Source organism: Phalacrocorax aristotelis, chromosome 2 (assembly GCF_949628215.1).
Source record: "Phalacrocorax aristotelis chromosome 2, bGulAri2.1, whole genome shotgun sequence".
In the NCBI taxonomy this organism is placed as follows: Eukaryota; Metazoa; Chordata; class Aves; order Suliformes; family Phalacrocoracidae; genus Phalacrocorax; species Phalacrocorax aristotelis.
The window spans coordinates 42,792,041-42,810,049 of NC_134277.1; the positions used below are offsets into that span (position 1 = coordinate 42,792,041).

The 18,009-nt window shown below is 46.4% G+C and overlaps 1 protein-coding gene across 4 annotated transcripts in view; it reads right to left on the minus strand.

Moving 5' to 3' along the window:
• The window catches only part of THRB (thyroid hormone receptor beta), a 180,727-nt gene extending 163,016 nt beyond the window's left edge, over positions 1-17,711 (minus strand). For 2 of the 4 annotated variants that reach the window (XM_075083246.1, XM_075083244.1), the window contains exon 1: positions 4,516-4,758. The gene's annotated coding sequence lies outside the window, so the exon portion shown is untranslated. Of the gene's footprint in view, positions 1-4,515; positions 4,759-17,658 lie in introns of those variants that run through there. The other 2 variants (XM_075083250.1, XM_075083245.1) reach the window with 2 other exon arrangements.
• Between the last annotated feature and the right edge of the window lie 298 nt (positions 17,712-18,009).

Sequence of the window (18,009 nt, forward strand, 5' to 3'; positions counted from 1 at the left end):
GAGTATTTGCCATTTTAGCTCAACAGTAAAATTACAATTCGATATATTTAAGCCACTTGAGGATACACAGTAATTTTTTTTAAACTGCAGTTTATTCCTTTATTCTTTGACTAATTTGTTGGTTTAAGTTTCACAGGACTTTTAATTTCTGATCAGCTACAATAGGTCAGGGTAAAATGAGAATTTTTATGACCAAAAGCATTCAGAATTGAACACAGAATTTAATTTTCATATTTCAAAAAGCCATTTTATTTGCTTACAATTTCATCCTGTCTAGTCGCAGGCTGTTACATGCACTCCAGCAGTGTAACCATAAACAGAAAAGGTTAACAACAGAATCAACTTTTCCAACCGATCTTTTTACTTGCATTGTCCCCCTACCATAACCATGTTTAAAGTAAAGTAGTTGTGATGAGTAATGGAAATGATCTCATTCACGTGTTGTGAATTAAATGAGAGAAACAACTTATGCAAGATTCAATTACTTTATTCAAAATGTCCTCTTGGACCACATACAACTGATGAAATAACAGAGATTTGAAGAAACACAATTCTTTATCTTTACGCAGAAATTAAGTTTATTTATAGTCTGTCCTTGATTTTTATAACAAAGGTTCTCATAACACGTGCATTGCTTGTTTAGTTATCCCTGTAAACTATGTGAAATCTTATCTCATCCCTGAGAAGACAGAGTATTTCTCCACTGCACAATGACAAGTTTAAAAAGCATCGGAAACAGTACTGCCACATTGAGGGCCACGTGAATTATTCTACTAACTTCTTTGGTGGGATAAATTAACCCAGGCAGACCCCCGGACTAACATACCTATACTGCATTTTCCAGCACAGACTTCTTCAACCACTCAGAGGCCTTACTTCAGTTAAGGAGACAGAAGGAGGAAAGTACCTTTGTGACAGCAGAATTCTGCTGCCCTAAACCTGAAGAGCCACTGAATGGCATTTATGTATTTATTTGAATGGGGCCATGCAGGAGAGATTCTCGGACTGCATACGTAGCCACTTCTCAAATTTGGAAAGGACGGAACAAAGATGAACTGTGGTAATACCACAAGAAATCTTTCCCCATTCGTCCTCTGACCCTTCCTGACAGAAAATTCACAAACTTAGATTCTGACCATACTCTCTAGAAACCCACAGCGTGGACGTGCTGTGGGTTCCCTGCAGGTAGGTGAAGAGTGCACCAGCAGCACCCCTCCCTTCCTCCAGACACCAGATTCTCATGTGCTTTGGAAATCCAGCACGCAAAAGGACAAGACAGAGGAAATGCACAGCTCTGCATTGCTACCCTGCATCCTGCAGTACAGCTCTGCCTTCTGCCATGACAGCCATCTCCTATCAAAGAGCAAGTTAGTTTGCCTGGAAGAAATAGCACTTCCCAAGTCCTACAAGGAAATCCAAGACACGAGGGCTCACAGAAATTGTGCTACCTTCCTTCTTATGCCTTCCCTCATATCAGGCTATTTACCTGAGCTTCTTTCAAATGCATGCCTCTTTTGCCTTCTTCAACTTTTAGTAATCCACACATCAGTAAACCCAAAAATGATGGAGGAGAGATAATAAGTTCCAGAATTTCCTTTTCCAAGGAGCCAAAATTCCTGGTCTCACCCTTCCGGTAGCAAATGAGATTCTTGCTGGAGGATGTCCTGCGTCAAATCAGGTGGGTTTTTTGAGGTTTCATCTCTTGATTCCCTTCCAAATAGAATCAAGTTTCAAGACAGGCTACACTAGACAATAAACTGACAAACTTCCATGATTTAAGTTTAGTAATCCTTCTCCTCCCTACTTTTCTCTTGGCTGGGATTTTACGTATAGCCAAGAGGAAAAATCCTGCTCATCATCAACAACAGGGAAGCCAGGAGAGGGTATATGCCTACATGCCTACCACAGGTATGTGTTATTCTGCAAGCTTATTTATGGAACACCAGGACCTGTTATCACCAAAAACTTTCTCCCCTTCACCTTAAGAAAAAAAAGAAAGAAAAAAAAGCTGCAAACAACCATATACTGAACAAGGGAAGTACAATATGCACATCAGAGAAAGCATGTCTCACGACTTCAGATCTCCCACTACTGTAAACTCTTTGAAAAATACCTGAAGAAACCTGTCTGCAGGGTAAGCAGCCTTCAGCGAAAGCAGAATAACTTTTTCTAAAATCCCCCATTTGGAATGGGAATTTGGAAAAAGCATACATGTTGTCCTCGCTGAACAGGAAATGATCAGATAATAAAATTAATGCTGTAGCATATAAAAGAGTGAACAAAAACACACCCCCACTCCTTTCTACTCAGCAGAAGAACATTCCCACACAGGAGAAGGAGACAGCACAATAAATTTGACTTTACATAATGACTTGGATATGCAAAGAATTTCAAAAGCACTGAACAATTTGGAGTAGCCATGATGTGCTCAACACTAACTCATACAAGACTTGATCCAAAACCACTAAAAATCAATGGGAGATTTTTCCATTAGCTCTAACAGACTTTGGTTTCAGCCCTTTCAGCTCTGAAAATCAGAGTCCACATAGTTAAAAGCCGATGCAAACCACAGCTACATCCTCCCTCTTCCAACATGGAGCCATAGGATGTTTAAATTTCCTCAGAACCATCCAGCAGCAGCACCCTCAGTTTCACAACTGGTATGTCAGGACTAGATTATTCCATCATTAGCAACTAACAATGGAACACCCCAGCTCATCCAAAGGTCACTGATTCAAATAAACTGAAGGAAGGCTGAGGCTAATTTAAGGGTCCCGGAACGAATACGAGGGGTGGTTTTGAGCCAGTTAGTAGAAAAGGGGAAAAAAAGTCTTGTGAGGAAGGAAGTAGGCATATCCAGTTTCACAAAATTTTTTTGTTATTGTGCCTTAAACAGCTGTTCCATGAGAAAATGAAGGGCTGTATTGTCCAGTGGCCTAGTCCAGCTTCTTCACTTTAAAAAAGGCTATATATTTAAATGGTTATATTATTTACAGTCCAAAGTAAGAGAGAGAACTCAAGCCTCTCACTGTAAGGCAAATACTGCTAACTAATTCAACTTCATTGATTATGATGATAGTCTCTTGAAAATTACCTTTTCACTACAGAAATGTCTTACAAAGAACAAACCCTTTGCTCTGGATCTTTTTTTCCCTCAAATGTTTATGCAGAACTTGGAGCTGGGAACACAGGATCCAGAAAATCTAGCAAAGTGTCTCAACACACAAGTAGTACTGAACTGTAAAGGGAAAACAAATCATTCCATAAAAAGATCCCGCCTATCAATTATGGAAACGTATATTTACAGACAGACAAAGTTTTGTAAATAAAAGCTAAATATATTACTGTAGCTAGCAGATGGCACAGTTTGAATGTACGAATTTTGTCTTAAGTGAAAATAATAAAAGGAACACGTGTATACTGTTGATAAAAGTCTCTCCTTCGCCCTCCTGACTCAGAGCTGGTATCTATCGCAGCATTTTTAACCTGCATTTCTCCTTCCACCGCCCGCATCGCAGCAGCGCAAAGCGGGTTCGGGGGAGCAGGGACCTGCCGGGCTCCTGCCGCTCACCCCGACAGGTGCGGCCGCTTCTACCGGCAAACGTCTTCTTCGGGGTGACAATTTTCCCTTCTTTTTTTTATTACGCTGCCTGATCAACTCACCCCCGGCAGCTTTCAAGCCTTCCTCTTCTATATTTAGTTAACAATTAACACATTTGGCTCTTTAACTTCGCGGATTCCTGTTGTTGTTGCTTTAGAAAGTCACATAAAACTTCAATGGACAAACTCGTAACGGGAAAATACCACCGATAGCTGCAAACATGAATAAATAAGGGGACGCCGGCAGAGGCGCACGCCGCCGGCCGCCCCCTCCGCCCCCCGCGGGAAGGAACACCGGCGGCTCCCGCCGCGCCGTGCCGTGCCGTGCCCTTCCCGTTCCCGTTCCCTTCCCGTTCCCGTTCCCTTCCCGTTCCCCTCCCCGCCGGGCCGGGCCGCCCCCGATGCCGCGGCCGCGCTGCCGGCGCCCCGACGGCTCTCCCGCTCTCCCCGCCGGTGAGGGCTAAATATAGCGACGGGCCGGGGAGCGCGGCGCCCCTCCTCCGCAGCCCCCCCGCCGCAGGACGGGGGCACGACCACGGCGGGGGGTGGGCAGCGCCCCGGGACGCCAACCTGCGCAGCCGACACCCCCCGCCCGCCACCAGAGCGCCCGCCCACGCCTGCGGCCGGGGCGCGCTGCCCCCCCCCTCCGCCGAGCGGGAGCCCCAGTGACTTACCGGCGGAGCGGAGGGGCCCGCCTGCCCCGCGCCCCTCGCCGCCCGCCCGGGCGCGGCGCGGTGCCTCTCGCCGCCTCCCTCCCGCCAGCCGCCGTCTGGCTGCGGACGTGACCTGGATTCCCCCCGCCTGCGCCGCCGCCGCCGCCGCCTCCCGCGGGGCCGCGCACACGCCGCGCTGCGCCCCCCCAGCCCCGCCCGCCCCGCCGCCGCCGCCGCCGCCGCTGCCGCCGCCGCTGCTCACCTCCGGCCGCGGCGACCCGCCTCGCCTCGCCTCGCCTCGCCTCGCCTCCCCGCCGCCCCGAGCGACGCGCGGCGGAGCGGAGCGCAGCGTTACGCAACGCGCCCCGCGGCCCCTCCGCGCCGCGGAGAGGGTCGCCGGGAGGCGGGCGCGGGGCGGAGGGAAACCGCGCCGGAGCCGGAGCCGGAGCCGAAACCGCCCCCGGCGGCCACTTGTAGCGCCGCTGGGGCTGGCGCCCGCAGGCGGCCGGGATCCCCCCGGCTGCGCCGCACGGCGGGCGGTGCCCGGACAGGGCGGGCCCCGGGGCGCCGGCGAGTCACCGTCACCCCTTCTCCTCACGAGCCCGGGCGGCGCGGCGGGGTGCGGGGACGGGGCTGCGGGGGGACCCGCGGCGCTTTTCTGCCGGGGAAGTGAAAATCCCGCGGCGGTAACGCCGCAACGTGCGGCCGTGGATCGCCCTGACCGAGGGGCACGGGCGGAGGAGGAGGAGGAGGGTTCCCCAGTGGTCAGAGGCTGAAGGCAGCGGCCTCCGTTAGCAACTTTGCCGTAGGCGCGGAGGCCGTGCCTCAGACTGTGGAAGCTGGTACCCAGGGCAGCCGCAGCTTATCGCAAACACGCAGTCAAAGGGCTTTTGGATGGCACCCTCTGCATGCTGCCGGGCTGTCCCGGTTGCTTCCCAGATAGGCTGTGGCGGGCGCGCTGTGCCAGCAGGCCTCCGGTGGGCACAGGCGCCTGGGGGTCCCAGCTCCGCAGGGATGCTGAGTGGGGGCTCTCGCTGTGCCCCCGCACCCCTGGGTTCAGGGAACCTGCGCAGCCCTGGGGCTGGGTGTGAGGGCGGGTGCGCAGGCCACCAGCTCTGCAGGCAGCCAACCCACGCCAGAGTCGGTAGGGGTGAGGTGGGCTGTAACCAGCACGCTCGCTCCAACAGGAAAACGAAGGCTGATGGGCCTCCGGCCGACAAAACTGGGGGGGATTGAGTCTCGGAAACATGATTACTGTGCCTCACCCCAGCAGAAACGCTGCTACTTGCTTGTAGCATGGCAGGCGGTTTTGGGAGGCCGTATGTTCCCCGGCCTTCAGTCACGCTTGGAAGGATGTGCTAGGGAAAGGATGACAGTGCATCCCTACCACCCATCTCTAATTCATGAGGCAGAGAAGGCCAGGAAGGAGAAGTACTAGGAGTCTCAATAACAGCTATCAGCTTGAGCGAGTAAGATGGCGTCTGAAGTAACAGGCGTGAAAGCAATACTTACTTGAAAGAATAAGATCGGTTTGTTTTTCCTTAAGGAATTACAGGAATATTAAACCCTTCTTGCAGTTATAAATCATTTAATGCAAATCATTTAATCCAAACAGAATTTTTACAGGCTCATGAGGCTCACTCATTTTGCCAAGAGTGAGTCATGTACAAATAAAATGAAACCAACAAAGAAAAGAGCTCTCATACCATGTGTATGTGGGTGATCCTTTGAAAAACTTGTAATTGTTTTTTTAACTCTACCACAGCCAGGAAGACAGGTTTGCGAAGCAAGAGCAAACCTTGATAGCTGAGCTGTAGCCCATCAACATGTAGTTTTTCCTTCACCCAGAAAGTAACACAACAGGTCCCTTGTCAGGCCGACAACAGCTACGGCGTGACTAATGTGTCAGCAGCCCCTCAAAGGCCGTGGTTTCAAATTAAGTTGTGTGCTGATGCACTAAGGAAGCAAAAGGCTTTTTAAAAAAAAATGAAAACAATGTTAAGTGATTAATACTTAGTAAAAGAATGCAGTAGGCAGTTAATCCCTCACTTACAGGTTAGTTAAGGACATGAGTTAAACTTCATTCTTCACTCCCCATGTCATAAATATGTGCTGCTAAACACAGAGCACAGCGTGAGCCAGTGGGGTGGTGATGCACTGCTCTGAAATGACTAAAACGCAGGGACACAAAGTCATGTGACGGTGAGAACGGGAGCCTTAAAATGTGTCATCACCCTCCTCGTATGAAACCGATCCCTAGCGCCATTCACTGACGGACACAGCAAATATTTGTGGATACTAGAGAGGTATGGCTCTGTAGTATATTCTAATGCCAGCTCAAAGCAACAAAACATCGTGCGGATGAGATACATCAGAGTATCCTCTATGTCACATCAGCGGTTCCTCTAGACACCTACTTTTTGGTTTAATGTGAGGACAGATGCTCCCGGGTCCTCACGCGAACAGTCTCCCTTCCACCTGCTCGGCCAGGAGATGATACCACATAAGAACTGCAAGTCCCCCATGTGCAGGAGGACAGAAGCGGGGAAGGAATGGGAGGGAACTCAACAGCATTTCGGTAACAAGTCAAGTGGTTGGACTTAGGGCAGTACAGCTGCTCAGGTCCAGTGCGCGGTGTGGACACCGGTGGATCGGAGGGCCCCTGATTTAGGCAGTCCAGGACACTAAGCCCTCTCTGACTTTCTCACTATCAATGGCCCCCACCGGTGCCTGAAATAACAGTCCAACCTGGCAGAAAGAGAGAACCTCTTCTTCCCTTCAGGAGTTTGAGGGAATCTCTGCTTGCCTCATTGCTACCAGGGATGTGCTGTGTCTACCATGCATTTACATAAACGCTTTCCTTACACAGAGATCTACCATGAGGCGGGGTTCAGGGCATGCAGAAGAGCCTCGGAAGCCCTGCACTGTCTGTCCTGCCTGACCTGGAGCCGGTACTAATGAGCGAGGGAGGAGTGGAGGGAGGGAGCACATAGCTTGTACAGCCAGGAAAGTAATGACAACATTTTCCTCCTCCCTGAGAACAGAAGTTCAGGTCATCTACAGGCATAAGTTCTCACTACAGCAGTTACCCACGGGCTGTGACTTTGTTCACAAATACAGGAGACAGAACCTTCCTCTAGTTAAAAAGCAACCTAACATCAGCCTCATCAAATGACCGAGAGCTGGACCAGGAGTGCATAGGATGTAATCCAGCTCTGAGATGAGCTGGAAGAGAATCTGTATGTCTTTCAGGGCATAAGGCTCTTGTCAATGAAACAGTATTTTTTCTTCTGCATGTTAATGCAAAGACATAACTTGGTACCTTGGTGGATTTCAGTTTTTATCCCTTATTGCTTTCAATTTGCTTTTCCTCCGAAGTATTTTTTGTCTGGCTTTCATACTTTGGGGATGGGTAGGCAAAGCAGAACTTTAGTTCAGCTGGGCTTTCTAATTGTAAGGGACATCTTGCATCTGCCATTGACTGACAGATTTCCTTGTCACTGGTTCTTTCGACAGTATTTCCCTGTGGATCTTTAATTTTCAAATGGTTACTTGGCAAATCAGTTCAGATACAAATGACTCGTGTTTCTCAGAAGTATCACACACCTCATCTGTTCTCTTTTCAGGAGGGGTGTTACTAATTTGTTTATACACAAGCAGGCAGATAGCACAGGCAATGAAACACCAGCTAAGGAAGCAGCTGAATCACTCGACCACCTAGCACACATTATTTGGTGGACAAAGGGAGCCCCTAAGCACTTTCTGAAGGAAGGTCTTATGAAACATTAAGGTTTTCTTATTATTTGCAATTTCTCAGCCCTCTTATTTCCTCAGTCCTCTGAAATAGCATCTACTGCACTGCATGGGAAAATGGCGATTGAAGATGTAAATAAGTTATGGTAAAGCAGCAGAAAGCGTCAGCAGTATAAGCTCACACTGGAGTTTGCTGACTAAATGAGAACCTCACCTTTCGGCGGACAAAGGGAATCCAAATCATTTTGTTTTAAAAACCTTACAAGGAATGTGGAAAGCGGGAAGCGTACATGTCCCTTTTCATTTTTTAGACTACCAGTTGTGAGCCAGCACAGCAGGAAAGCATCCTGTGTGGGTCCTTCTTTAAATCACCAATAACCGGTGCTTATACATATAACAAAGCCACCAGCATTGCATGAATACAATTACTTCAGATTAATTTCCATTTATTATTAATGATAGCTGAGGCCAATCGTCTCTAAATGCCATGAAAGACTTCCAGACATTTTGGTGTTAACTGAAGGTATTTGGCCAGCATCCTCTAGTCTTTGTCTGGGGCAAACATCCATTTCCTGTGAAAAACTGATACTGAATCACTAATACTGTATACTGTTTAATTCTTTTCCTCTTCGATTTTCATTTTACCATACAGTGTAATATATGTCTGTTTCAAGGCTTCTGGGGAACCTAAAAATAACCTAACGTAATAATACTTTGTTTTTGCACAGAGATCCAGTTCTGTTCTGCCATTGGAATTCAAGGGGAACCACAGAGGATGTGTGAGAAGAGAAATGAATGAAAGTCGAGACAAATAGGAAAGAAAAATAAATACCAAGAAGGAAAGCAAAAAAGAGAGAAACAAACCTAGAGGCACAATCTAACCTCCAATGCACAGTTCATATCAGTTTTTGATTTTCCATGCAAGAGCACAGCAGGGAATTTTTTTCAAGTTATGCAGGGAGGCACATGGCACAGGACATTACTGCTCGGTCCACAAAACCAAATGAACAAGGGCAAAAAAGTCTGAACTGAAAGCAAAAAAGCAAGATTACATTATCACTGAAAAATATTTTTAAGATCTGTGTTTCTAAATTGCAACAACAATGTATTGGAGAAAACAGTCTTAGCCCTCCTACGCTGAAGCAGGCTTCTAGACTAAGTAGGAATTTGTGCATATTCTCCTTTTTATTGCAAAATCTGTTTTACTAAAAAAGGCTATTTGGACTGTCATCAGAGGATGGTGTGGAGGTTCAAGAAAGTTCAAAACAGATCAGACTATTTATGGTTGATAAGTCTATCGATGGCTAGTAAACATGATGATGCAATCCAGAGAAATCTCTGGCTCAGGAAATTCCCATCACCTCCGACTGCCAGAAGTTAGGAAATCCTACACTGGCCTTATTTCTTCCAGCCTTTCCGCAAGCATCCTCTACTCGTCAGAGTCAGTCAAAGGCCACCAGGCCTGATGGGCTACCAGAGTAAATAAAACCGGTAGTTCATACTTCTTATGCTCTGAAGAGATGATCAAGGCCATTCCTGCTGCCACCCGTGATGAAAATTTTTATGATCCAAACCATGGCTCCACATCCCATAAAAATCATAGTGGGCCTAGTTTGAATTTCACAAAAATACACAGCAAAAGCAACTCCACATGAATAAATCAATATGAATGACAAAACTAGATAACAATTGACAGGCTTCATTAGCTCAGAGCTGTGCCTTTTCCTTCATGCTGAATGGGATGGACAAAGGGTGAGATGGACGCACCAGTAAGGACAGCCCATCAGGCAAGAAGAAATAGCATTTAACTGACCTGAAGAAAAGTCTCTAGTCTGAAAGGGTGGGACAGCACCAAAGGCGTTGCACACAATTCCCTTTCAGTAGTGTGTAAGGGACATCTCTTTCAAGAAGAATCAAAGCAAGAGTGAATGCAGCTCTGACAGAAGGTAGAGTGGGAAGATGACTAGAAGTCCTGTTGAAACCAGATCCCTTGTCCCAAACCACTGCGGTTTCAGTTAAAAGATTAGGCTTGGAAAGGCTCCTGCAGTTGGAATAATTATAACTGGGTTACTCTGAGGGAAAGCTAAAACCCACTGGGGAGAGGCTTGATTTTGGAGGCCTGACAGAAGCAACATCTTTGCAAGTCCTCTCATTCCTAATCTAAGACCATATGGAGCTCAACTGCCAGGTGGGTGGGTGTATTAATCAAGGGAACGTGCAGCTCGTTGTATTCTAAATCAGTTTGTTCTTCATAAGTGAGCATTAGTATGGAAAACATAGCAAGAAACAGAGATGCTGGGAAATAACCTCCACCTCTAAGTAAAAATAACAAAAACCAGGAATTGAGATTACATGTCTCTACTAAGCTTAGAACAGAGCGTAGAAGCCTGGTATCTCTTCTCTGGAGAAGATGAGGACATCTACTCCTTTCAGTAAGTGAAAAATGTAGAATAACACACTATCATCTTTCCATTCATTCTCCATCTCTTGCTTCCACAGTATTTTACTAAGCTTTATTTTAGCAGGCCTAAAACATGGAGTGAAGGAGATCACTTTACCTCTTCATCCTGAATCCAGTCACAGTTGGATTTCCGGAATAATTCAGAGACATGCACAGAGTTTTCACTGAACTATTTTGGTTCCTATGTTCTCTTCAAAGGTATGGAAGAGAAATACTACCGTGGTGCTAGCAGAAATGCTATAATGGTATAGCGAATGGTGTAGTGCTACAATTCTATTATTTTAGAATGGCTGTTGCCATTTTTTGCTCCAAGTGTAGCACATAGTGTAGTATATATACCTGCCCAGTGTAATATATAGCGCTGGTACAGTTCCAACAGTCATATTTCAGAAAATGCCAATTTAGACACGATTTGCCTGACATACAAGAGGAAGGCGTCTTCTGAGTGTGATTATGGGCTTCATGTTGTGATACTTATGCTAATAGTACCTGGAAAAAGCAGTGTCTTCCCCTAGAAAACCTGATCTGCCAGGAATCCCAGAAGATGCTTTGGAGGCTAGCTTGAAAAATCTCTCTTTGTAGGACTTGCCAAGTTTAGTCAAAACTCTGGCTTTTCAAGTGACATTACCCAGTATAAATGTGCCGCAGCAGAGTGGCAGTGTTACCCAGTGCACATCAGCCTTTGCAGAGGGAAGTACTTCAGTAAAAGCTCTTGCTTGATTTCTGAAGAGTAAGTAGAGCAAGTCATAGCAAAGCACTCGGCAGTGCTATACTTTTTTACAGTTACCTGATCAGCCAAAACCTAATAACATGGAAACTAAAAAGCTAATTATGACCCAAATGCAATGAAAAGTATTATGGAAAACCTACAGATCCCACCTGGTGCACTCAGACTCACAGCTACAAACTCCTGGAACAAATTAGAATCTGGCGCTACTGTAATAGCTGGGTATCTCATTTCTTTAGGATACATGAGAATGAGCAAAACATGAACAAACAAGCAATGGATGAGACAGACAACTAGCTAATTCCAACATGCAGGAACGTCCTGCTTGTTAACTTATCCACTCTACTCAGCCCTCTGACTATAGAAAAAACTATCTGCCAAATCTATATTCATGTACCAGGGCAATAAACAAATTAGAAATGCACAGAGACAGGCTGAACAACTTGCACGTTGTTTTTAAATTATCTTTATAAAAAGAAGAACTTGGGGAGGAGCTGGGGATGATTAGAAACTGATGATGGCATATTTTCCATCCCTGCTTTTCCTCCCTCCAAACATATCACTTCATTTCTTTCAATTCACTAGGTCTTCAGGCACACCATGAGCAGTCATTTGTTCTTTCTAAAGACTTTTCAGAAAGCTGGCACTTACACTTTTAGCACCGTGAAGAGGAAATAAACTTTTGAAGAAATCTTACCTGTTGAAACCACTTTTTAATGGTCTAATGATTCTTTAGAAACAACTTGAATTTTGCCCAAGATGTCATTACAAAACAGAATGAAAGTGCTTCTCCACCCCGGCTACAGAATTCCTGATACAACATGATAATCATCTGGAGGAGATCCTCTAGAAAAAATGCGTATTTACTGTTCATTACAGTGCCATGTTTCATCGTTCAGCATTAAAAAATGGCCATTAATAAAATAGCATTCATTGGTTTTATAACAATTCCAGTTCAAAATCTTCTTTTTGGAACTCTTAATTGATCCTCCAAATGAGCTTTATTAATCATTGATAGAAAACTGGCAAAATCCTACCCCATACTTTGGCAACCTTTCAAAATGTCCAATTAGGTCAAATCAAGAAAGCCCTAGAAACCAATTACAGCAGCACTTCTAAGCCAAAAAAACTCCCTGTACTCTGAAACAACTGGAACATTATAGGTGAAAAAACCAAACCCAAACCCTCAATCACAATCTGGTTATGCACCTGAAATGCCACCTCCATAGAAATGTGCCAAATAGCCACTCCTTGAACCACATCAATTAATGATACTTGCTCACCAATTTTCCTTCTCGGTGTCATAAATGTCACCAAGCAGTTCACCGCAAGGAACAGCGCCAGCCAGTTCCTTAATCTGTCAAGCGAACACTCGCTCCCCTTCAGAATTTTTCTATGCATCTCATCTTCAGCGCTCTGATTTCGCATATGTACAAAGTCTTCACCTTTTATATGAGTTTCATGTGTTCTGTATCTCACCTGCATGTTTGTACATTAACAAATATGTTGACAATGTGATAAAAATAATCTTGGCGGTGAGAACAATAGCGACCTTTATCTAACTTCTCAAGAATGTGATGTTTGCTTCTGCAGTACTACTGCATGTACAGCCATAGGTGCTGGTGGGCCGTTTGAGGTATGTGTCGCTGCCAATCCTAATCCCACCACCCACAGTTAAGACTTAATTAGGACTTGAAGATGCCAGAGGGAGGCAAAACAAACAAAAATAGCATTTTAATTAACTGTAAACAATAATTAAAATTCTGCATTATGTTTAGCATCTGCACATTTCTAGACTTACTACAGTGAGTCTGAATCTAATAAGATCATCCGACTAAAGCCCAGAGGACTGGACAGATCTCAGATCCTAAGTACATCTCCTATTGTATCTCAAAACGGTAAATAATTCATGCATCCTTACTGTGAAGACCAGTAATTAAAAATTTAAAAAATGAACTAAAATCTATATACCTGGCCAGACTAAAGAAGAACAAAATGTACACAAACATAAGCAGGTTTCGAGTTTCCTATTCCAGATGTACACTTGTTCTGCAATTTCATAACACAGTGGTCCCCACTTCACTATACTTAGTTATTTAGTTGGTTATTTTATAATTTATTTCTTTACTTATTTACTGTTCCCTTTTACTTTTTTATTACCCTGCCATTATATTAACAAAGGTAAGAAGGTGGTGTTATACAACATTCTATTGCCAAAGTCACAAAGTTACTTCCAACTTTTTCCACTCTGATGCCCTTTTAATTACAACGGTGAGACACAGAACCCTCCAAGTTTCTTCCTATCTATTTTAGTCACTCGGTTTTCTCTGCCATTTGATCTTCAGCTGGCTAGTTCACAAATTGGATCTCATCAGTTCATCTCAACTCAAAGTATTACATTCCCTCAACTCATGAAACGGTCACCTGTTGTTCAGAAGTCAAACCTCTCAACAAAAATCTCCTTACCTTCACCAGGAGGACAGGTAAACTTCCTCAAGTTTTACTCTACCATGAGCTTGATCAAGGGTACCCACCAGGACCTAGCCATACAGAAGAAAGTCAAGGGTTTCTCTTGCACCCGACTCTAGAAACCTGAAGCAAAACATCTCTCTGAAGTAACCATGGGGCTTTTGTATTCTGCCTTTTTCCAAAAATGGCTAGACCAAACCTCTTAACATTTATTAACTACAGCTAAAACTTTAATTCACAAAAGAAAGATAACAAAATTCGCTATACCATTTATATAATGCACTCAGTACTACAGCCCCCAATCTGTCATTTGAATTACAGCCACCACGTGGCAGACATTTGCAGGGTTTTAGCTAATACGCCAAAAGCTTTGCGTGGATCCTTTTCTTCTTCCTGTTACTTATTTACTAATCCATTTATATACAAAACAGGAAATCTTCAGAAGATTCTGCACACCTCTAGCCCAGCTTGAGTTTCATAGTTCCTCAGGTTTCATAGGTTCAGAGGTTTCATATATTCGCCCTTAGATTTTACTAAACTCTTAGGTACAGAAGATTAACTGATTGGGAATTATATTAACGTTTTCACTTCCATAGCACATTTTTTTGAAATGCAAATTGAAGAATTGTAACAGAAGTATTAAGAACTTTATAGAACAGTAAAAACAGACTGGTATGTATTCAGGAAGCCAAGGTCAGACTCAAGCGTAAGATCTATGTCAGGATGTATCCTAACGTAAGGATATCTTTTGTTAGAATGACTGCCATTATTTATGACTGATTGCAAATGTGGCTGAATTGCTTTGTTGATCTGGAAAGGTCAGGAGGTTTACTCCATACATTTTGGTTTTCCTCTTGTTTTATTTATGCCATGCCTTTTCTTAACTGCCTATATTCTCGTAACTGCACCACTTTGCTACTTCTGTCTATCTACAAAATCTTTCCTTGCATTTTCCTTTTTATCCATGGTTCATTTTTGCTGTTACAATGGCAAACACCCCATTAAAAGTGCTACATTTCCTTCGGGTGGACGAAGAAACCAGTAATTGCCCCCCTTTCTTTACACAAAACACTGTTTTGCCATGGCCTAGAAGGCCCAGCTTGGTACAAGACAGCTGCTCCCGTGTCTGAGGGACATCCTGAAACAGACCATACCTCATAGTTGCGTACGTGCTGCTGTATAAGAGCTGCTGAACCTAAACCGTTATCAGAGTCGCTCCTTCTGGTTGGTAATACTTTCCAGGAAACCACCTCACCATCTTTTGCTTTTCTTTCAGATTATTATGAAATCTGTATTTCCTATAAGTGCCCTTGGATTGCAGTGCCCTATAAGGGAATTTCAGTTTTTCCTCAATTTTTTTGGCCTTCCCTCTGAGATACCCCAGTTGAGCCAGATTCACCATTCTGTATTGGCCCTTTTCCTGCTTAGCCCTTTTTCCTTTCCTGGAAAACCAGCCCTTAGCACATTCAAGAATTTCTTAGGCTTCTCCAGTGCATCTTCATTTGCCCAGAAAACCAAACAGTAAGATCTTAGGGTCTGGGGTTCTAGTTTTATCTGCCATCCACATAGCAAAAGTAGGCTGCAGTTCCCAAGGACAGAATCAAACTCTCCAGGAAGGTCTGTAGCAGTTCAGCTACCAGCTTATGCTCTGTGTCCCGCTCTCTTTTTCTAATCCTTTTCTACAAGCTACCTCTCTTCTTGTGCCTTATGCTGGTTGATCTCCAGATCTCACCAATTCATGTGATGAAAATAAATGTATCATCTCATCTCTTCCATCTAAGCTGCTTTCAGAGTAATACTAACCTGTGTCTTTTTTGTTTGACTCTTCTAAGCTGGTCAGCTAACTCCAGTATTACCTTCTGAAACGTTTATTTTACCTGGAGTGCTTCAACTTCTTTTTAATAAGAGGTCTCTGTCATTATCAAAGACATTTTTTTGGATTTCATTGTTTTCCCCGGTCTTTTTTCTCAAAACTTTTCCATTTCAGCTTTTTCCATGAAAACAAAGCACTGTTGTATTAGCAGGTTCCCTTTCTTTCTTCTACTAGGCCTCTTTTTTTTTTTAAAGAGATTTCCTTTTTAAATCTGAGACAATATGTCTTTCTTCATTTCCCTAATAAATCCTGATAATATTTCCCAAGCCTTTTTTACTAACAACGCCTTCTCATTTATCCTGTTCAAGTTTTATCTCAACTTCTCAGTGTAAGTTTATATTAGAAGCTGTATATTTTCATTTTATGTTTATTGATTCAATGAAAAAGACCAAGACCTTAAACTTTTCCAGCCCAACGTGCTGTTGTGCTTTGAATTCTTAACCAAGTCTTACTCCTTTTGGAAATCTTGCTTGTATAGATAGACTCTACTAACGTTTTTTAATACTACATGGTATCTTTCTGCTTTCCTTTTCAACTGGTTTAGTGCCTCAGTCTCCGGCACTATTTTCTTTCAGGTATAGTTTCTGGGAAAAAAATCTTTAACATGTGAAAGAGCTGTCATCTGACTATCCTATAGATATGGTCTACAGTACTTTCTTTTCATGGAGGCTCTTTCTGCTCTTCACCGCGTCCTCATCGCTCCAGGGCACAGCCAATCCTTGCTGCACGACCTATGCAGAGCGTCCTGTGATGACAGCAGTCACCTCACAACATACAGCAATATTTGGACCCAGAAAAGCCCCGATTTCCTCACCAGAACACTGCTTTGCTGGTCATACAGGGACATTTCGGTTTTTGGGGGTTTGTTTTTGTGCCCAGAGGTGCTTTCCTACTCTAATAATCATAAATTAATCTCAGTTCTTTATCACAGCCATAGTAAGCAAGAGCTGATCCTGCTGTCCTTGCAGCTGACAGTATTTTGCAACTGTTTTGGCGAGAGGAAGCTCTGCCCCTAACGGAGGAAGATTGCACTATAGCAGAGATGCAAGACAGAGAGCAGGGACATGCAGCCTCTTCTCAGCTCTGCCACCTGTTGCTGCAGGACTTAGGATAAGTTTCTCCATATTCCTCTGTCTTGTATTCTCCACATCATGGGTATTCTGTGTTAGGCTGTTTACATCTCTCCTGCAGAAGCATCCCACAGAACACACTATGCAACTGTGTGTTTTTTTCCATAAAGTATGGGGTTCACATGACTAGCAGGCCAGTAGCGCCTGCTTTTTTAACAATATTGGTTAACTATCCTTCATAGTCACAAGTACATTTTACAAGCAGCGTTACTACGTTCACAGAGAGGTTCTTACAATTTTTGTCGCCATTTGTCAGCTGGTCACAGGCTATGGTCTGGAATGACAACCCTACACGGACATTGCCATCCGTGACCTGAGCGCCGTAGCGCTCCCCAGCCATCTCCCGTGTCACCATCCCAGCAGAACCCAGTGCTCCGGCACCCACCTCCCAGAACGAGCCGCCCGAAGCCCCTGGGAAGCAGCCCGGCCCCTCCTGCAAAGCCTCTGCAGCACCCAGGGGTGAGGGAAAGCGGTGAACTCTGCAGAACGGACAAACGCGAGGGAGCCCTTCCTAAAGCCTACTATTCTTCCCGCGTAACGAGTAAATACATCTGATAAACCGAAGGTAAACCGAAGGGCCGGGGGACGCTGAATAGTTGAGGCTACCCCTTGCAGCTCCAGCCCGGTCCTGGCACCCGCGGTCAGCGCGGGGAGCCCCGGGGCCGGGAGGGGAGCCCCGGCACGGCTGGGAAGGGGAGGGAGCAGCATTCCCCGGGGGCCGCACGCCGGGGCCTCCCCGCCCCGGCGGCAGGCCGGGCCCCGGGCTGCGGGGGGGTCCGGCCGCCCCCATCCCCGGCGGTGCGCAGCCGCCCCGGCCGAGCGCCGGCGGAGGAGCGCGGCCCCGGGTCCCGGCCCGCCCCGCCTGCGGAACCCCCGCTCGGGGCTTCCCCCCCCCCCCCAGCCCGCCGCTGCTCCGGCCCCGCCGGCCCGGGGGGCTCCCCCCGGCCCCGCCGCTGCGGCCGGGGGGCGGGGAGGGTCGCGGGGAATCTCACCTGCCACAGGCGAGCGCCGAGCGGGAGGCGCCGGGCGGCCGCGGCGCTTCCTGCGGCGGGAGGCGGGCGCTGTCCCCGGGTGACCCCGCGGGGGGGGCGGGGGGGGGGCGGTGGGACGCGGGGCCGGGCCGGGCGGGCGGCCGCCCCTCCGCCGGGGAGGGAGGGAGGCAGGGAGGGAGGCGGCCGCAGCGGGGCGGGCGCGGGGAGCGGCGGGGCCGAGCGGGGCCGTCCGGCGCGGCGGCGGTGGCCGGTGACCGCCCCGGCGCTGCGCGCTGTCATGGCAGCGCGGCCTGGCGCGGCGCGGCGCGGCGCCACACACGGCTGCCGGCGGCGGCCTGGCCCGGCCCGGCC